Genomic DNA, 19,806 nt, shown 5'->3' with positions numbered 1-19,806 from the left:
CCTTGAACTCCAAACAGGATCTCTGGAGCTCAGTCAGAGTTACCATTGGGTTCTTGGTCACCTCTCTTACTAAGGCCCTTCTCCCACGATTGCTTAGTTTGGCCAGACAAGCTCATGGAAGCATCCTGGTTGTGCAAAACCTACCTTCAGTGCAACAGAAATTTTTTTGTTGCCTTCCCCATATCTGTGCCTTGTTATTCCTGTCTCTGAGTTCTGCAGGCAGTTTTTGACCTCATTGCTTTTTCTCTGATACTGTATGCATTGTCCACTACGGAGCCTTTTATAGAGAGGTTTATGCCTTTCCAAATCAGGTCCAATCAGTTTAATTTACCACACAGGCTGACTCCAAGTTGTATAAACCTCTCCGCAACAGTAAGAGAAATGGGAGGTAAGCTGAACAAAATTTCGAGTGTTGTTGCAAAGGGTCTAAATACCTATGCCAATGTAATATTTCAGTTTTTCATACATTTGCAAACATTTCTAAAATTCGGTTTTCACTTTCATTATGGGCTACTAAGTGTAGATCAATGAGAAATTTTTTTTTTATGAATCCACTGTATACCTCCCTCACTCTAAAGCCTTTTCTTCTTTTTTTTTTTTTTTTTTCTTTTTCTTTTTCTTTTACCCTGTGCCCTCCAATTCTGATGTCTTATGTCTACTGTAATTGTAATTCAGATTTTTGTTGGTGCCTTGAGGCACCTGCACCACCTATAAATTCTTACCACACAGCCCTCCCCCTTCTACTCCAATCTTCTTAGTTTCTGGGAAAACTTTGTCTGATAAGCATTAGAACGCTTGACATGCTCAACTGACTGAAAAGACGAAAGGACATTTGTGTTGGTTTGTGACCCGAAAACAACTGCTGCAAAAGTGACTGCAGAGCTTAATCTCGGTTTTCCAAAGCTCGTGTCCACAAAAACTGTGCAGATGGAACTCCATAAGCGAAATGTTCACGCGCGAGCTGCAGTTTCCAAACCACTGGTAACTGATATTAATGCTCAGAGAGTGGTGCAAAACCAATAAATCGTGGACTATCGATCAATAGAAGATTAATATGGTCAGATGATTCGAGCTTCACACTGTTTCCAACCACTGGATGTGTTTACGTGTGGCGAACACCGTCCCAGGCTTGCGACCAACAGTAAAGCATGGTGCAGACATTGTTTCCCGAAGACAGCGGCATTTACCAAGATAGTAATGCTCCGATTCACATAGCTGGTGTTGTAAAATTGTGCTTTGATGAGCATGCAGACGATGTCTCACACCTTCCCTGGGCACACAGTCATCAGACCTCAGTATCCTAGAGCTAATATGATGCCTTTTGGAGAACAAGGTTCAGGCTTGTTTCCTGCCTCCGGCATCTCTGCGAGAACTGGAGAAATTTTTGCATGAAGAGTGGTATTAGAATACATTATCCAGCATTCAAGACTTGTATTTGTCAAGGCCGTCTTGGATGCCAAAGGCTGTCCAACACCATATTTGGTAACGATTTTGTTCTTTTACCTGGTGTTACCATAATTTCGTCCAACCCCTGTATCTCTCAAATTGGGAGCAGGACCCGTAGTTACCCCGAGACCAATCCCAATAGGACCAGATCTGGGCAACTCACAAACTCATGCTGTAGAAATGCAATGACCGTAGAAGCCAATTTGAAGGTACTACTTAGATGGTACATAGTCCCAAGCTTTCTAGGTTGCCCCAAAATTGAATCCTCCTTACATATTTGGATGTCCTACCTGTAGCCCAATGTTTTTGTACAGAAGTACATCAACTTCTCCACACTCTTCCGTCCAGCTCCTGCATTGAACCCTCCTGAGGCCCTATTTTGTCCTCTTGACTCGCATCCTCACAGCTGCAAAAGAAGTCAAGGCAAAAGGCTGGTTGTCGCCACATATTCCTATCTCAAAGGTTAGAGCCAAAGTACATTTAACTCTGATCAATGAAAAGCTAACAGCATGGCTACAGAACACTATGCCTGCATTCAGGCTTTTCTGGGACCCCTGGATGACAACTTACCTCCCGAGAAATTTTGACCGCAGACTATTGGGTCTGTGATGACATAACCCATGCAAAGTGCTACTTATACACAGGTACCCCTGTTTCACTCTCTCCTTACTCCTCCTCACCCCTAAAAACCTATAGCCCTTCCCCCTTTTTTAACCCCCTTCCACACTCAAATTCTTATGCAGATGGGATGGATACCTTTCTAAACTTGAACATTTATTTGAACATTTATACACTTGATCCCTCTGCCTAATCTGATGGCTTGTACACATGCTTGTATATCTCACCTCCCTATACCTCACTTTTATTCCTGCAGTCAACATGCCAATTTGCAAGCTCCCTCAAAACTTGCGACATCTGTGGCATTGTGCTGTGTGATAAAACTGCACATTTTAGAGTGGCCTTTTGTGGCCAGGCTAAGGCACACCTGTGCAATAATCATGCTGTCTAATCAGCATCTTGATATGCCACACCTGTGAGATGGATGGATTATTTTGGCAAAGGAGAAGTGCTCACTAACACAGATTTAGACAGATTTGTGAACCATGTTTGAGAGAAATAGGCCTTTTGTGTACATAGAAAATGTCTTGGATCTTTGAGTTCAGCTTATTAAAAATGGGGGCGAAAACAAGTGTTGCGTTTTATAACTTTGTTCTGTAGAAAGAAGGTGTGTGTGCAATATTGAAGAATATATGCATTTTAACATTTTTAAAGCAACATCATCAGAATGTGTTTTGAATATACCTTACGATTCAAAAAAGTAAGTGTGTGTGTGTGTGTGTGGGGGGGGGGGGGGGGGGGGGTCGAGGGAGAAAAGATAGATTTAAAAAAAAAAAAAAAAGTAAAAAATTAGATGACTAGGAGATCTGATTTATTTTTTTGGGCTTTGAAAACAAATATGCATGAATTAATGGAAGTCGTAAAATGGAGCTTTTAAAAAATTGTGATCCACGAACTATGTTGTGTGTGGATTACACTTAAAAGACTGCTGCTGGGGTATGAGGTGTATATTCCTCTCAGGTATTTTTGGTGTGTGTGCCCAGCGCTGCCTAACCATAACGTGCCTAATGTATATCTCTATTCATTGTTTGTGCAGAAACATAGTATAAAACCACAGTACATAATACTTATGAAAAATTAAAGTGCAAAAAATGTGCATGAACAATAAGTCCTTTAAAGTGCTGGTTATCCTATTCTTCCAGTGCCAGTATATTCCAACAAGTGCCGTTGTGCTTCCCTCCTTATGTGCCCTTACTCACCGACTAGTGATGGGTTAAGCGCCTGTGTTTCAAAAGTGATCCTCCAATGGTAAAGAATGGTTTTCACCCTGGAAGCGTCCTCAGCGTTCCAAAGAGCGGACGTGACGTAACAATAAAATATCCACCAGCCTAATGCAGGAAGAGTCTTTGGAAGCTTCTGAGGACGCTTCCTGGGTGGATATTTGCAGTTACTGCACGTCCGCGCTTGGACCGCAACATGACTTTTAAGTTCCAGAACGGCGTCACTACATGCTCACATGCAAGAGGAGAGTTGTGTAAGTGCGCTATTGGCTTTTATATGTTTTTTTTTTAATAGCAAAAAAATGAATTGCGCTATGGATTTCTCCTGGTTCTATCTCCCTACACTCATGAGGTTCTTTGACCTACCTGCTGGAGTTACAAAAGAAAGGAAAAAAACATTCTTTCTCTGTCGCTCCTTGACAGACGCAGATTTCTTGATTGATGTCAGTAGGGTTATGCTGCCCCCTACAGGAGTAGGGCACTAGGCAGAAAAAAAGTTTTGGCTACGCCTATGGGCAGTCCCAGGGGGTATACCCTTTCACTTTCTGCTATAGGATGCCAGTTTTTTTCTGCCTAGTCAGGAGTAAGGACCTAAGTTCCTTGCTGGGATCTCTGGTCCTTGCAAGCCTTTTTAGATAATTTTTTTTTAGCTAGTTTTTCCTCCTGTGAGATCTACAAGCAATTGTGCTGGATGTTGAGATCCAGTGGTCACCCCAGCCGACCAACGAGCGCGTGCAGGCCCTAGCTCTGCGCTGGGTCGGCCGCGACATAGTCCCACTGGACAGAGACTGGCCCCGCGAGTTAAACGTCTCGCCAGGTCGCCTACGGCCGGTCTGAACCCGAGTCGCTGCGTCCTTTATGGCCAACAGCCCCCCCCACCTCAGTGGAGAGGGGTTCTGTGAAGAGTTGGCGCCCGCCTGTTCCGGTATAGTGAGTAAACTGTTCCCCCTGATGGGTTTTGGGGTGGACGCGGGCCTCTCCCTGGGATGGTCGGACCCTGACAATCCCGAATTCCCCTCTGTCCTGTTACGCACCCCCACCTATCTGCCCCCCCGTACTAGTGGGGATGTTGGGAGGTGACTCCAGGGGGCTGAATCTGGGTTACAGGCCGCAGATGGGGACGGGGGGGCTGCGCCGCCGGTGACGCTCAAACGATCGTGCGGGTGGGGGGGGCAGTGCATGAGTTCACTGTATGGGAGTTCCTGGTGGCTTGCATGTGGGTGGAGCCCCTCCCTAGACCCGGGCGCAATACTCTGTAGAAGGATCGCTGCTGACATGTGCTGCTGTGACACTCTGGGCCTTCTGGTGCATCTGGCTGTGGGTTGTTGAGCCTTGGGGGTCTCTCTCTCTGCTGGGGAGTCTTTAGTGTGTGCTGCCTGGCCACTTGGGTGCGCTATAGCGCGTCGGGACGATTTAAAGAAGAAAAAAAAGTTTGCTGTTAATTGTACATTGTATACCCCTGTATGTTGTGGTCTTTAAGGTGCTCATCTAATAGTCTTTTGAATTATTTTACAAGTCATGTGTCCACAGATAGCAGCCATCTTGGCCATGACGTATCCAATTTAGGGTGTGCCCCTATCCTCAATTGACTAATTCATATGGAAGGATTGGGAAACAGGGATTTCGGGCACAAGAGTTTTTTTAAAAAAAGATTTCTTTTATTCAACAAAAAACTAAATATTTTAAAATCATAGAAAAATACAGGCAGATAATTGTGTATTAAGGACAGAGTGAGACCACACAACAATGGTCTATGTTGTACAATATCTCAGTGCATAGAACTTATAAAAGTAATTTACATGCAGTTCAAAATACAAGATCATTAATAGTCACACAATTCTTGGAAACGTGTTACTTGATATCAGAAGAACCGCCGACGGACACCCAAGCAGTATGGTGCCGGTCAGCGGGGTCGACTGAAAATATAAGTTAACATTCACCATGTAATATATGACCTTTGCTCGACATGTTTCGCTTTCTTAGACAAAAAGCTTCATCTGGAGCATATCATTTCTTTTGTCTGTACATATAGTAATCAGGCACATATCTCAATTTCCATAGAGAATTCTTTAACGAGGAGGACTGTGCGTTTTGGGAAGCTCAAAAAAGGCAAAGTATAGTGACATAGTAGTGAGGGTAGTCACTCCATGTCTCATATCAAATTTGGGAAGGACCAGAGCTTAAATGTAGGGAGCGTATCTCCTCTGCTTGTGTATCGGCCCTTGCCACGCTGTTCCCAGCTTCCGCACAGTCCTCACCGGATGGGGAACCTCCACCATTGAGATATGTGCCTGATTACTATATGTACAGACAAAAGAAATGATATGCTCCAGATGAAGCTTTTTGTCTAAGAAAGCGAAACATGTCGAGCAAAGGTCATATATTACATGGTGAATGTTAACTTATATTTTCAGTCGACCCCGCTGACCGGCACCATACTGCTTGGGTGTCCGTCGGCGGTTCTTCTGATATCAAGTAACACGTTTCCAAGAATTGTGTGACTATTAATGATCTTGTATTTTGAACTGCATGTAAATTACTTTTATAAGTTCTATGCACTGAGATATTGTACAACATAGACCATTGTTGTGTGGTCTCACTCTGTCCTTAATACACAATTATCTGCCTGTATTTTTCTATGATTTTAAAATATTTAGTTTTTTGTTGAATAAAAGAAATCTTTTTTTTAAAAAAACTCTTGTGCCCGAAATCCCTGTTTCCCAATCCTTCCATATGTAATAGTCTTTTGAAACTATCGACGCTCCCTGCTGACACCACTGCCTGTGGAAGAGAATTCCACACCCTTACTGCTCTGACAGTGAAGAACCCTTTACGTATTTTAAGGTTAAACCGTTTTTCCTCTAGTTTTAGTGAGTGGCCACGTGTCTTATTGTATTCTTTCTCTAAAAAGTTTGTTCCTTATGCTAGGGTCGCCAGTACAGTATTTGTACATTAATATCATATCCCTCCTCAATCGTCTCTTCTCCAGAGAGATTAAGTTCAGTGCTTGTATGACTGAATGGACTACGCTACTACGCTATGACCTGGAGGGGAGACTTCTCCCCCTTGCTGTTTCGGAGCTGCTGGACCAACTGGTGCAAGGGCTGCAGTTGTTTGTGCTCCTGCATTGGACACTGCTCCCATGCTGGGCCATTTGTCCTTTTGGGCACTGGTCCTCTGGCGCATGTTGTGGCTGAAGTGTTGGTCTGCGGATCAGCCTTGGATGATCGCTTAACTGATCTTCCCCTCTGGGGATCGCCTGTTTTGGGCTACCTTGGCTGACTTTTTCAAAGTCTCACTGGGGATTAAAGTACCTTTCTCCTGTAGGCTATCAAGGGTGAGGACTCCCGTCGCTAACGAGGACCCTCCTTTTCAGCACACAGGGAGTTCTCTCGTCCCTCAGGGTCAGTCGATGAGGCTAAGTCCTTCAAGCCTCCCCCGGGGGGTTCCAAGTGACCCTGGTCTGGAAAACAAGAATCAAATCTCTCCAGACCTGCAGACAAGGCCACTTCGGCCTGAAGGTGCACCCCCACCCATTTCTGGGGTGGGGGGACGTCTTGCCAGTTCCTGGACCCGTGGCTCTCCTTGATTCAAGACAGCGTCCAATCCTGGACTTAAGGAGCTGAATTGTTTCGTGCTGGTTCAAAATTTCAAGATGGAATCCATCGCACGGTGGGTGGCCTCCCTGCATCAGACTTTCTGGCCTCCATGGCTATCAATGATGCCTGCCTTCACATCCCCTATGCGCAGGACACCAGGGTTTTCTGTGCTTTGCAGTGGGAGTGGCCCATTATCTATTTGTGGCGTTACCCTTTGGTCTCGCTTCTGCTCCTCGGGTCTTCACATAGGTGAGCCCCGTGGGGTCTGTATCAGCTGCTGTATACCTTTCCTCCTCTCAGGTTACTACTGAGACTGCTTTTCGGGATAGAGGTGGAAGGGATTCCGGTCTGTCTTGTGGTTCCAGACTGGCCTTGTTGGGCTTGGTATGCCGACCTGGTTGGGCTAGTCGCGGACGCTCCCTGGGTACTTCCCATCAGGGAGGACCTACTGTCAGGGGCCAATCTTCCATCCTGTTTTATGGTCGCTGGCTTTGATGGCTTGGCTGTTTATAGCCGGGTGCTGAAGAAAAGGGGATTGTCTGCTTCAGGCATTCCTACTCTGCTCACACTAAGGAAAGCAACTTCAAGAACGATCAATCATCGTACGTGGAAGTCATATATTGCGTGGGTTGCGCCTGTTGGGGTTCCCCCAAGCTCTTGCTCGGTGGCTCGATTGTTTGATTTTTTTCCACGGGGAGTTTATCAAAGGTTGTACTTGCATATATCGAGGGTCATGTCTCGGCCTTGGCAATATTATCCCTAAGGCTATTAGCCACCCTTTTCCCTGGTGCGTACTTCATCCAGGGGGTGCGACACCTGGTATCTCCGGTGCGACCTCCGTTACCACCTCGGGACCTTTAATTGGTGCTGTCGGTTCTTCAGAACCCTCCCTTTGCAAATTTTCAGGGGATTCCCCTGCTTACCTTGTCCCTGAAGGTGGTCTTTATTTGTGGCTATTACTGCTGCGCGCAGGGTGTTGGTACTGGCGGCGTTGTCCTGTCATTCTTCCTATCAGATGGTTTATAGGGATACAGTGATACTTCGTCCGGAACCTTCCTTAGGAAGGTGGTTTCTGTTTTCATTTGCATGAAGTCGTCTTGTTTGCCTCCTTGTGTCCTCAGCCTATACATCCAAAAAATTGCATGCATGCTTTGGTTGTGATTCAGGCAATCTGGGCAACTATTGACTTTTTTCGCAAGTCGGATTCCTTTTTTGTGCTAACGGATGGCCCTGGGAAAGGGTTGCCTGCATCTGCTGCTACTGTTTCCAGATGGGTCAGGCAGACGGTGGTACAGGATTATTCAATAAGGGTCAGGTTCCTCCTTTCCCTGTGAAGGCGCATTCTGCTCAGGCGCTTGGTGCTTTCTGGGTTTTTTCGCCATCCGGCTTCTGTACTTCAGGTTGGCGAGGCAGCCACCTGGTCTTCTGTTCCTACCTTTACAAAGTTTTTTTTTTAAAGTTGATGTGCTGGCATCTGCGGATGCCTCCCTTTGCCGCAAAGTTTGCGGGCCCTTAGTCTCCCTTGAGGGTTTCTATTTCTCAGGTGTGTATAAGGAGAGGGGTTGTGATTTTGAATGAGGTTACGACTCAACGTTGTACCTCCATCCCTAATATTCGAAGACAAATATAAAAAAAAATTTTCTCAGGTGGGTCTCATCTTATTGTTTCGATGAGTCCTGTTTTACCTGCTGGGCTATGTTTAGCCTTGTGGATTTGTTTCTGCTGTCCCACCCCTCATTTATGGCACTGCTTTGGGACGTCCCTACTAATATCAATCAAGAAGTTTGCGTCTGTCATTAAGTGACAGAGAAAACTGGATTTTTGACTTACGGTAAAATCTTTTTCTCATAAGCTCATTGACAGACGCAGTACCCGCCCCTCTGTTTTTGAGTTGGGTTGGTATGGTTTCTCTGACACTGCTTTCTTACAGAACTGGCATCCTATAGCAGGAAGTGAAAGGGTATACCCCCTGGGACTGCCAATAGGCGTAGCCAGAACTTTTTTTCTGCCTAGTGCCCTACTCCTGTAGGGGGCAGTATAACCCTACTGATCTCAATCAAGAAGTCAGCGTCTTGTCAATGAGCTTAAGAGAAAAGGATTTTAAGGTAAGTCAAAAATCCAGTTTTACCATTGGAGGATCACTTTTGAAACACAGGCGCTTAACCCATCATTAGTCGGTAAGTAAGGACAAATGAAGAGAGCACAACGGCACTTGTTGGAATATACTGGCACTGGAAGAATAAGATAACCAGCACTTTAAAGGACTTATTGTTCATGCACTTTTTTTGCACTGATTGCACTTTATTTTTACTTTTTTTATAATTATTCTGTATTGTGGTTTAACACTGTTTCTGCACAAACAGTGAATAGAGATATATATTAAGGACTTTAATATATGGTATGGTATGATTATGGGAGCAGGTGTGTTAAATTTGGTGTTCTTACTCTCTCATTCTGGTCACTGGAAGTTCAACATGGCACCTCATGGCAAAGAACTCTCTGAGGATCTAAAAAAAAAGAATTGTTGCTCTACATAAAGATGGCCTAGGCTATAAGAAGATTCCCAAGAACCTGAAACTGAGCTGCAGAAAGACCAAGACCATACAGCAGTTTAACAGGACAGGTTCCACTCAGGACAGGCCTCGCCATGGTTGAAGAAAGAAGTTTAATGCATGTGTTCAGCGCCATATCCAGAGGTGGCCTTTGGGAAAAAGAGGTATGAGTGCTGCCAGCGTTACTACATTGGCTGAAGGGGTCAGCCTGTGAGTGTTCAGCCTGTACGCCACACACTGTATCAAATTGGTCTGCATGGCTGTCATCCCAGAAAGAAGCCTCTTCTGAAGATGATGCACTATAAAGCCTGCAAACAGTTTGCTGAAGACAAGCAGACTAAGGACATGGATTACTGGAACCATGTCCTGTGGTCTGATGAGACCAAGATAAACAAATTTTCTCTGTCGCTCATTGACAGACGTAGTCTTCTTGATTCACAAGAACTGGGTTATGTTGTCTCCGCAGGAGTAGGACTAGGCAGAAAAGAAAAAACGTTCTGGCTCCACCCTAGGGGCAGTCCCAGAGGGTATATCCTCCCTCTCTCTGCTACAAGGCATCAGTTTTTTTCTGTCTAGTCAGGAGTAAGGACCTAAGTTCCTTGCTGGGATCTCTGGTCCTGGCAAGATTTTTTTTTTAGAAAAAATATTTTTTAGGTAGTTTTTCTCCAGTGTTTTTTCCTGTGAGATCTTCAAGCAAATACGCCGGACTGGGCGACACCAGTGGTCACCCCCAGCCGGCCTACGAGCGCGCGCAGACCATTGCATTGCGCTTGGTCGGCCGCGACACATTCAAGTAAGTATGCGGGGCCGGGCGACGGGCTGGATGTTGAGATCCAGTGGTCACCCCGGTTTCTGCCTACGAGCGCATGCAGACCAGAGCTCCGCGCTGGGTCGGCCGCGACGGAGTCCCATTGGAGGGACTGACCTTGCGAATTAAAAGTCTCGCTTGGACGCCAGGAACCAGAGAGTCGAGGCGTCCGGAGTGGTCCACAACCCCCCACCCCGGTGGAGAGGGTATTGTGAAGAGAGGGTGCCTGTCGGTTCGGTATGGTGAGTAAACGTTCCCTTTTTTCCTTGTTACATAGTTACATAGTTACATAGTTAGTGAGGTTGAAAAAAGACATGAGTCCATCCAGTTCAACCTATGATGTGTGTGTGTGTTTGCTTTTAGCCGTACATTGTATACCCCTGTATGTTGTGGTCTTTAAGGTGTCCATCTAATAGTTTTTTGAAACTATCAATGCTCCCTGCTGATACGACTGCTTGTGGAAGAGAATTCCACATCCTTACCGCTCTTACAGTGAAGAACCCCTTACGCACTTTAAGGTTAAACCGCCTTTCCTCTAGTTTTAGTGAGTGGCCACGTGTCTTATTGTATCTCCTTTCTCTGAATAGTTTGTTCCTTATGCTCGGGTCGCCAGTACAGTATTTGTACATTGATATCATATCCCCCCTCAATCGTCTCTTCTCCAGAGAGAATAAGTTCAGGGCTTGTAGTCTTTCCTCATAGCTGATGTCCTCCATCCCCCTAATTATTTTTGTTGCCCTTCTCTGGACTTTCTCCAGTTCCAGCACATCCTTTCTGAGGACCGGTGCCCAGAACTGGACAGCATACTCCAGATGTGGCCGGACCAGAGTCTTGTAGAGCGGGAGAATAATCTCTTTATTTCTGCAGTGAATCCCCTTTTTTATACATCCCAGTATTCTGTTGGCTTTGCTTGCTGCGGCCTGGCATTGCATGCCACTGCCAAGCCTGTTGTCTACCAGTACCCCTAAGTCCTTTTCCATCCTAGACTCACCCAGAGGTTCCCCCCCTAGCGAGTAGCTTGCTTTCTGGTTTCTGGCCCCCAAGTGCATTACTTTACATTTTTCAACATTAAATCTCATCTGCCATGTAGTTGCCCACTCCGTTATTTTGTTCAGGTCCGCTTGCAAGGTTTCCACATCCTGCATAGAAGATATTGGCATGCCTAATTTAGTATCATCCGCAAATACTGAGATTGTACTAGATATCCCCTCCTCTAGATCATTTATGAATAAATTAAACAGGATTGGTCCCAGGACAGAACCCTGGGGGACCCCACTTTCCACACCCACCCAATCCGAGTACTCCCCATTAATCACCACCCTCTGTACTCTCCCCTGGAGCCAGTTCTCTATCCAGGTACTCACCTTATGGTCCATACCTATCTTCCTTAGTTTGTACAGTAATCGTTTGTGGGGAACGGTGTCGAAGGCCTTTGCAAAGTCCAGATACACCACATCCACAGGCTTACCTTTATCTAGGTGGCAGCTCACTTCATCATAGAAGGTTAATAGATTGGTTTGGCACGAACGATTTTTCATGAATCCGTGCTGATTAATACTTATACTGATTAATACTTGTTATGAGGCAGTATGAATTATGGGCCCCTCCATACATGGTCAATATCTGTCTGACACTAAAAGTCCCCCTTGTAAATACAGCATGTGTTTGGTGGGAAGTGGACTTGGTTTGAGAACTAACACTCTACCCAGCAGACTGTAGTATTACAGCAGACATAGGAGGTATAATCCTACCTTAATTGTAGTGTACCTCCTGCAGATCGATAAACCGCCATTTAGCAGAGATGCAGGTGGATGTGCTGGGAAAAATGATTTCGGCAGTCCGCCGCCATTTTGCCGTAGACCGGGTGCATGAATGTCCTCAGGTCACGCCGGCCGCCATGTTTTTGGAGTCTATTGTCTCCTGTATGGGGGCGGCCATGTTTGATGAGCCCAGTTACCTCGTGGAGAGCTGGGAACGCCGGAAGGCGTACACAGGGGGCGGAGCCACGTCCTTCTACCCGGGAAAACTAACACAGCTCTTTCCAGTCTGTAAAAGACAGACGCTGACTGCAGTTGGTTGGAAACTTCTCTGCATCGGGTGGTGAGCCTTGAGGGTCCCTCTCTCTCTCTGTGGGGATCGAGAAGCAGGTACTCTGAGGGGCGCTATTGCGCTAGGGGGATACACATAAAAAAAAAAAAAGAGGTATTTTTTATTTAAAAAAAAAAAAAAAAAGTTTTTGTTTTTTCTGGCAGAGGTGTCCTGAATTAACATGGACCCTGCCACTCATGTATCTCAACCGGATCCCCTCGAGGTGTCTGCAGGATCCTCCAGCACCCCACTGACGGTTGAATCATGGTCAGCTATTATGGAAACTTTTGTGTCCCCGGTGGAAGTGGCTTGTCAGGGACAGGGCGCAAGAAAGCGACCCCCGCCTAACCCCTTATTATCTGAAACTTCGGATTCAGAATCTGAGCCTATTTCTGCAGTTGCAGGTACTTCATCTGGGATTGGTGTCTCGGGTACTGTCTCTTCAGACAGTGAGGAGGATGTTTCGGCATCAGCCATAGCCCGAGAGGAAGCGTTGGTAAACGCACTCATTGTATCTGTTCAAGAAACCTTAAGATTACAGGGTATTCCGTTGGAAATAGCTGAAACTGAAATCCCCTTTGGGACTAAAAAACGCATCAAAGTAGCGAAGGTTTTTCCATTGCCCAAATGTTTTGGCAATCCAATCAAAGAAGAATGGAGTCTGCCAAAACGCACTTCTGCTATTTCTAAACGCATTAACAGGCGTTATCCGTTTGAGGAAACCCTCATTAAGAAATGGACAGAACCACCTGTGGTGGATTCACCAATTGCTAGATTGAATAAAGCCACGGTTATTCCTTTAGAAGACGCCCCGTCTTTTAAAGATCCAGTGGATCGCAAGATAGAAGCTATGTCTCGCACCATGTTTTCCTTGATTGGATCAGCTTTCAGACCAATAATTGCTATTGGACTGGTTTCGCAGACTGTAACTGAATGGACCAAGTGGTTGCGCCGGGACTTAGAAGAAGTCCCTCAGGCGGTATCAGATTTGTTGGAACAAATGATACAGGGGTTACAGTTTGTGTGTGATGCGGCGTTAGACGCCACTCCATTATTGGCGCGAGCATCAGTTTCAGCAGTGGTTCTCAGGCGTACACTGTGGCTAAAAGGTTGGTTAGCCGACCAAGGTTCCAAAAAAGCATTGGCTAATATCCCCTTTTTAGGAGAGCGTCTATTTGGAGCCAACTTAGATGAGATCATTAAGGATCTCACGGGAGGAAAGAGCACCTTTTTACCGCAAAATGTTAAAGGTAAAGGACCTCGTCAAAGACGAGGGCCTTCTTTCTCTGCTCACAAAAAGTTTTTTCGTCCCGCGGGTGAAAAAATTAAGTCCTCCAAAGCTCCTTCAGGAGGCTTCAGGGGACGTTGGTCGGGCAAGCAAAAGCCCGCCCCCTCCAGACCTGAAGATAAATCGTCCAAAGCCTGAAGGTGCGCCCCCACCCATAACTGGGGTGGGGGAACGTCTTCGCCGGTTCCCGGATCCATGGCTTTCCAGAATCCCGGACAAGTGGGTTTGCAAAGTCATAAGGTCAGGGTACAAGATTGAGTTTCGATCTCTCCCACCGGCGCGATTCTTCCCTTCCAATATCCGACTATCCCCGGATCGTCTAGAAGATCTGCGGAGAGCAGTCACGGATTTACTACAACAAGGAGTGGTAGTCCACGTTCCTTGGACAGAACGTTTTCAGGGGTTTTATTCAAACCTATTTACAATACCCAGGAAAGAGGGCAAAGTGCGTCCAATTCTGGACTTAAGGGCACTCAATTCCTTTCTCAACATAAGAAAATTCAAGATGGAATCCATTCGCACAGTAGCAGCCTTCCTGCATCCAGGGGATGTCCTAGCGTCCATAGACATCAAGGACGCCTATCTTCACATTCCCATTTTCGCAGGACATCAGCGGTTTCTACGCTTTTCCGTAGAAGAGAACCACTATCAGTTTGTGGCGTTACCTTTCGGTCTTGCCACGGCTCCTCGGGTCTTCACGAAGGTGTTGGCCCCAATGTTGGCACTACTGCGCCAAAGAGGCATATCGATTCTAGGTTACCTAGACGATCTCCTGCTTCATGCAGAGTCTCCTCAGACCCTGCTACAAAACATAGAAATTACTATAATTTCTTTACAGGAATTCGGGTGGCTGGTGAACCAGCAAAAGTCATTTCTGGTTCCCACCCAGAGGCTCGAATATCTGGGTCTAATTCTAGACACAGTCAGGACAAGAGTTTTCCTTCCGGTAGGGAAACTCCGGAAGATTCAATCAGCAGTCCAGTTGTTACTATCCAACAGCTGGTCTTCTCTTCGAACTTGCATGAGGGTTCTGGGGTTGATGGTGGCTTCCTTCGAAGCAGTCCCATTTGCCCAGTCCCATACCCGAATTCTTCAGCAAGAGATTCTTCTCAGATGGAATCAGAATCCGGAATCCCTGGACAATCGGATCCGATTGAGCAAACAGACCAGAGAGTCTCTGGTCTGGTGGCTTCGGTCTCCGATGCTCAGCCAGGGAAAGTCATTTCTGCCAATATATTGGACGATAGTGACCACGGATGCCAGCCTATCCGGATGGGGAGGAATTCTCGGTCAGTTATCTGTCCAGGGACTTTGGTCCCCGGAAGAATCCAGGTTGCCGATAAATGTATTGGAACTGAGAGCGATCAGACTTTGTCTGATTCACTGGACCGAGCAGCTCCAGGGCAGCCCGGTTCGGATCCAGTCGGACAACGCCACGGCCGTGGCTTATGTCAATCACCAGGGGGGCACCAAGAGTGTCCGAGCGGCCAAGGAAGTGGCTTGCATTCTTCGCTGGGCGGAACGATTTGTTCCAGCGATCTCTGCGGTGTTCATTCCGGGGGTGGAAAATTGGCAGGCAGATTATCTCAGCCGTCAGACTCTGGATCAGGGGGAATGGTCCCTCCATCCAGAAGTTTTCCACCAGTTGTGCCTACGTTGGGGCACCCCGGATGTGGATCTGTTGGCATCACGATTCAACAGGAAAGTACAGAGATTCGTGGCTCGCTCCCGCGATCCTCTAGCAGAGACCGCAGATGCACTGATCGCCCCGTGGGGGCAATACCAGCTAATGTATGCCTTCCCTCCTCTCGGGTTACTGCCAAGACTTCTTCGCAGGATAGAGGAAGGAAGGAATTCCAGTAATCCTGGTAGCTCCGGACTGGCCTCGCTGAGCGTGGTACGCCGACATGGTCAGACTGGTGGCGGACGTCCCGTGGAGACTTCCTCTCAGGGAGGACCTACTGTCTCAGGGACCGATCTTCCATCCTGCTTTACGATCGCTGGCTTTAACGGCCTGGCTATTGAGACCCAGGTGCTGAAGGACAAGGGTTTGTCAGCTTCAGTTATTCCTACTCTAGTTAAAGCAAGGAAAGCGACTTCCAGAAAGATTTATCATCGCACATGGAAGTCCTACATTGCATGGTGTGAACCTCTGGGGTTCCGTCCACAGTCTTATTCGGTTAGTCGAATATTAGCTTTTCTGCAACAAGGGGTTGAGCAGAAACTGGCCTTGAGTACTATCAAGGGTCAGGTCTCAGCCTTAGCTATCTTCTTTCAGAAGCCTTTGGCTACTCATTCCTTGGTGCGGAATTTCATCCAGGGGGTGCGACATCTGGCTCCGCCAGTGCGCGCGCTGTTACCACCCTGGGATCTTAATTTAGTATTGTCGGTTCTTCAGAAACCTCCCTTTGAAGATATTAGGGAGATTCCTCTACCTACGTTGTCCCAGAAGGTGGCCTTCTTGGTGGCTATCACTTCTGCACGCAGGGTGTCAGAACTGGCCGCATTATCTTGTCGTTCCCCATATCTGGTGGTTCATAGAGCTAAGGTGGTTCTTCGTCCGAATCCATCCTTCCTACCAAAAGTGGTTTCAGAATTTCATCTGAATGAAGAAATTGTATTACCTTCCCTGTGTCCTAAGCCCAGTCATCCTCGGGAGTTTGCTTTGCACTCCTTGGATGTGGTCCGGGCGATCAGGGTATACTTGAAAACGACAGACTCGTTTCGCAAGACGGATTCACTTTTTGTGGTCCCGGATGGACCCAAAAAGGGGTTGCCTGCATCTGCCGCGACTATTTCCAAATGGATCAGACAGACGGTGGTACAGGCTTATTCTATTAAGGGTCGGGAGCCCCCGTTCCCTGTTAAGGCGCACTCCACTCGGGCACTTAGTGCGTCATGGGCCTTTCGCCATCAGGCGTCAGTGGTCCAGGTGTGCAAGGCGGCTACCTGGTCGTCGGTGCATACCTTTACAAAACATTATAAAGTTGATGTAATGGCATCGTCTGATGCCTCGTTTGGCCGCAAGGTTTTGCAGGCTGCCATTTGAGGAGACCAGTGGTCTACCTCGAGGGTTTTTTTCCGTTGGAATTTTTATTTGAGTCTCATTCTTTGTTTATAATGAGCCTTTAAAACTTCTAGTTTGGCACCGGTTGGGCCTTCTAGATTGGATTTTGATTTCTGTCAATCCCACCCCTCATTTGTGGCACTGCTTCTGGATGTCCCAGTTCTTGTGAATCAAGAAGACTACGTCTGTCAATGAGCGACAGAGAAAATCGGATTTTTGTAAGATCTTACCGTAAAATCCTTTTCTCTTAGCTCATTGACAGATGTAGTACCCGCCCCTCTATCATTGAGTTGGGTTGGGTTAAATTCTCTGTTGCTGCTTTGTGACAGAACTGATGCCTTGTAGCAGAGAGAGGGAGGATATACCCTCTGGGACTGCCCCTAGGGTGGAGCCAGAACGTTTTTTCTTTTCTGCCTAGTCCTACTCCTGCGGAGACAACATAACCCAGTTCTTGTGAATCAAGAAGACTACGTCTGTCAATGAGCTAAGAGAAAAGGATTTTACGGTAAGATCTTACAAAAATCCGATTTTATTCAGATGGTGTCAAGTGTGTGTGGCAGCAACCAGGTGAAGAGTACAAAGACAAGTGTGTCTTGCCTACAGTCAAGCATAGTGATAGGAGTGTCATGGTCTGGGGTTGCATGAGTGCTGCCGACACTGGGGATCTACAGTTCATTGAGGGAACCATGAATGCTAACATGTACTGTGACACATACTGAAGCAGAACATGATCCCCTTCCTTCAAAGACTGGACGGCAGGGCAGTATTCCAACAAGTCAGCTGTTTGACAGAGGGGGATGCAATTGTAAACCTGGGTGGTTCTTACCTGTGCCGGTCTGGGCACTTCTTTTGTAATCATAATAATCAACATTGTTTTATTGGCCCATTCAATAAAACCGAGTTGCATGATTATTTGTGCTTGTTCTTTGCGATCATGTATTTCAGTTGTTGGAGCGGAGAGAGAAATCCATGAGATCTGGTATCTAGTGATCTGGGAAGGCGGTTTTTATATCTCTGTGGTTGGAGAGGGGAGAGAATGTTATCCCTAAAGATTTGATATCCAGTGATCTAGAAAGGCGATATAGGTCCCAGTGGCCTGGGACCATCTGGTGAACATTCAAGTGTGGATTGGCTCACGAGGTGGATAAAGGTTTTAAACCTTCAGGGTCACTTACCTTTATATCTATAATTCATGCACTATTTTCATTCATTTTAAATTTATATGTGGAATTATTGAACTTTATACCTTTTTGTATTCACCATATTTTTATTTATATATACACTCAAGCACTTTTATTATGCACAGTGTTTGGCACAACATTTAATAATTATATTGTGATATTGTGACTTATGAATTATATGCACGTTAACACTTTACAGCAGGGGTGGGAACCTAAGGCCTGGGGGCCGTATGCGGCCCTCAAAGTCATTTGGTCCGGCCCCCCATGCAGCCGAGTCTTTCAGCTGATCTGTCAGAATGGAGCTGATGCTTCCTGTATAGTGCCAGTCTGAGCGAGGCACAGCAGAGTGACATCAAATGAACTCGGCCTGTGACCAATACAGGAAACATTGCCTCTTCCTCCAGTGCGGTGCCGCTGCTAGCCAGCATTTCCCGCCAGCAGCACCAGCCAGAGCCAGCAGTACTCACAGCAGTACCAGCTAGAACCAGCCAGAGCCAGCAATACCAGTCAGAGCCAGCAGTACCAGCAGTACTCACAGCAGTACCAGCCAGAACCAGCAGTACCAGCCAGAGCCAGCAGTACCAGCCAGAATCAGCAGTACTCACGGCAGTACCAGCCAGAATCAGCAGTACCTACAACAGTACCAGCCAGCAGTACCTACAGCACAGTACCAGCCTGAGCCAGCAGTACCCACAGCAATACCAACCAGCAGTACCAGCCTGAGCCTGCAGTACTAGCCAGTAATACCAGCCTGAGCCAGCAGTACCAGCCAGCAGTACCCACAGCACAGTACCAGCCCCAGCCAGCAGTACCTACAGCACAGTACTAGCCTGTGTCAGCAGTACTAGCCTCAGCCAGCAGTACCCACAGCACAGTACAAGGTAGTCGTACCAGCCTGAGCCAGCTGTACCAGCCAGCAGTACCCACAGCACAGTACCAGCCTAAGCCAGCAGTACCAGCCAGCAGTACCTACAGCACAGTACCAGCCTGTGTCAGCAGTACCCACAGCAGTACCAGCCAGCAGTACCCACAGCACAGTACCAGCCTAAGCCAGCAGTACCAGCCAGCAGTACCTACAGCACAGTACCAGCCTGTGTCAGCAGTACCCACAGCAGTACCAGCCAGCAGTACCCACAGCACAGTACAAGCTAGTTGTACCAGCCTGAGCCAGCTGTACCCACCAGCAGTACCAGTCAGCTGTACCCATCAGCAGTTCTTTTCAAAACTTACCACCACAAAGAGTCGAGTGTGCTCCAGACTGACCGACGCAAACATGGAAAAGTTGCGAGTAGCATCATCATCCTCAATACCAGCTAACATCACACACCTCACCAAAGAGAAGCAGTTGCATCCATCACATTAGGGTTGAGTTAATTAGGGGTGAGTTAGCACCCCTGCTTTACAGCTACACTTATAGGTAGTATCGCATATATCATATGTACTTCTATGAATAGATAGTCCATAGGAGATTGGCACATATCATCACTTTTCTTATTGGAATTTTTACGGATGCACATTTTAACAAACAGCGACATACTTTTTAATATATTTGTTTTTAATTTTCCAACATAATGACCCCAAACACACCTCCAAGACGACCACTGCCTTACTAAAGAAGCGGGTAAAGGTGTCCAAGTATATGTCCAGACCTAACTGGCCAAGCATGTGTCCAGACCTAAACCCTATTGAGCATCTGTGGTGCATCCTCAAACGGAAGGTGGAGGAGCGCAAGGTCTCTAACACCCACTAGCCCTGTGATGGAGCAGTGGAAGAGGACTCCAATGGCAACCAGTGAAGCTCTGGTGAACTCCATGCTCAAGAGGGTTAAGGCAGTGCTATAAAATAATGGTGGCCACACACAATATTGACACGGGCCCAATTTCAGCATTTTCACTTAGGGGTGTACTCACTTTTGTTGCCAGCGGTTTAGACATTAATG

At 46.7% G+C, this 19,806-nt stretch overlaps 1 protein-coding gene across 1 annotated transcript in view; it reads left to right on the top strand.

Annotated features, from left to right (window-relative positions):
- The window catches only part of TNRC18 (trinucleotide repeat containing 18), a 399,546-nt gene that overhangs the window by 251,548 nt on the left and 128,192 nt on the right, over positions 1–19,806 (top strand). The gene's annotated exons all lie outside the window — the stretch shown is intronic.

Source organism: Pelophylax lessonae, assembly GCF_965119305.1.
Source record: "Pelophylax lessonae genome assembly, chromosome: 6".
Classification (NCBI taxonomy): Eukaryota; Metazoa; Chordata; class Amphibia; order Anura; family Ranidae; genus Pelophylax; species Pelophylax lessonae.
The sequence above is the reverse complement of the archived record's forward strand: the minus strand, read 5'-3'. Positions and strand labels throughout refer to the sequence as shown.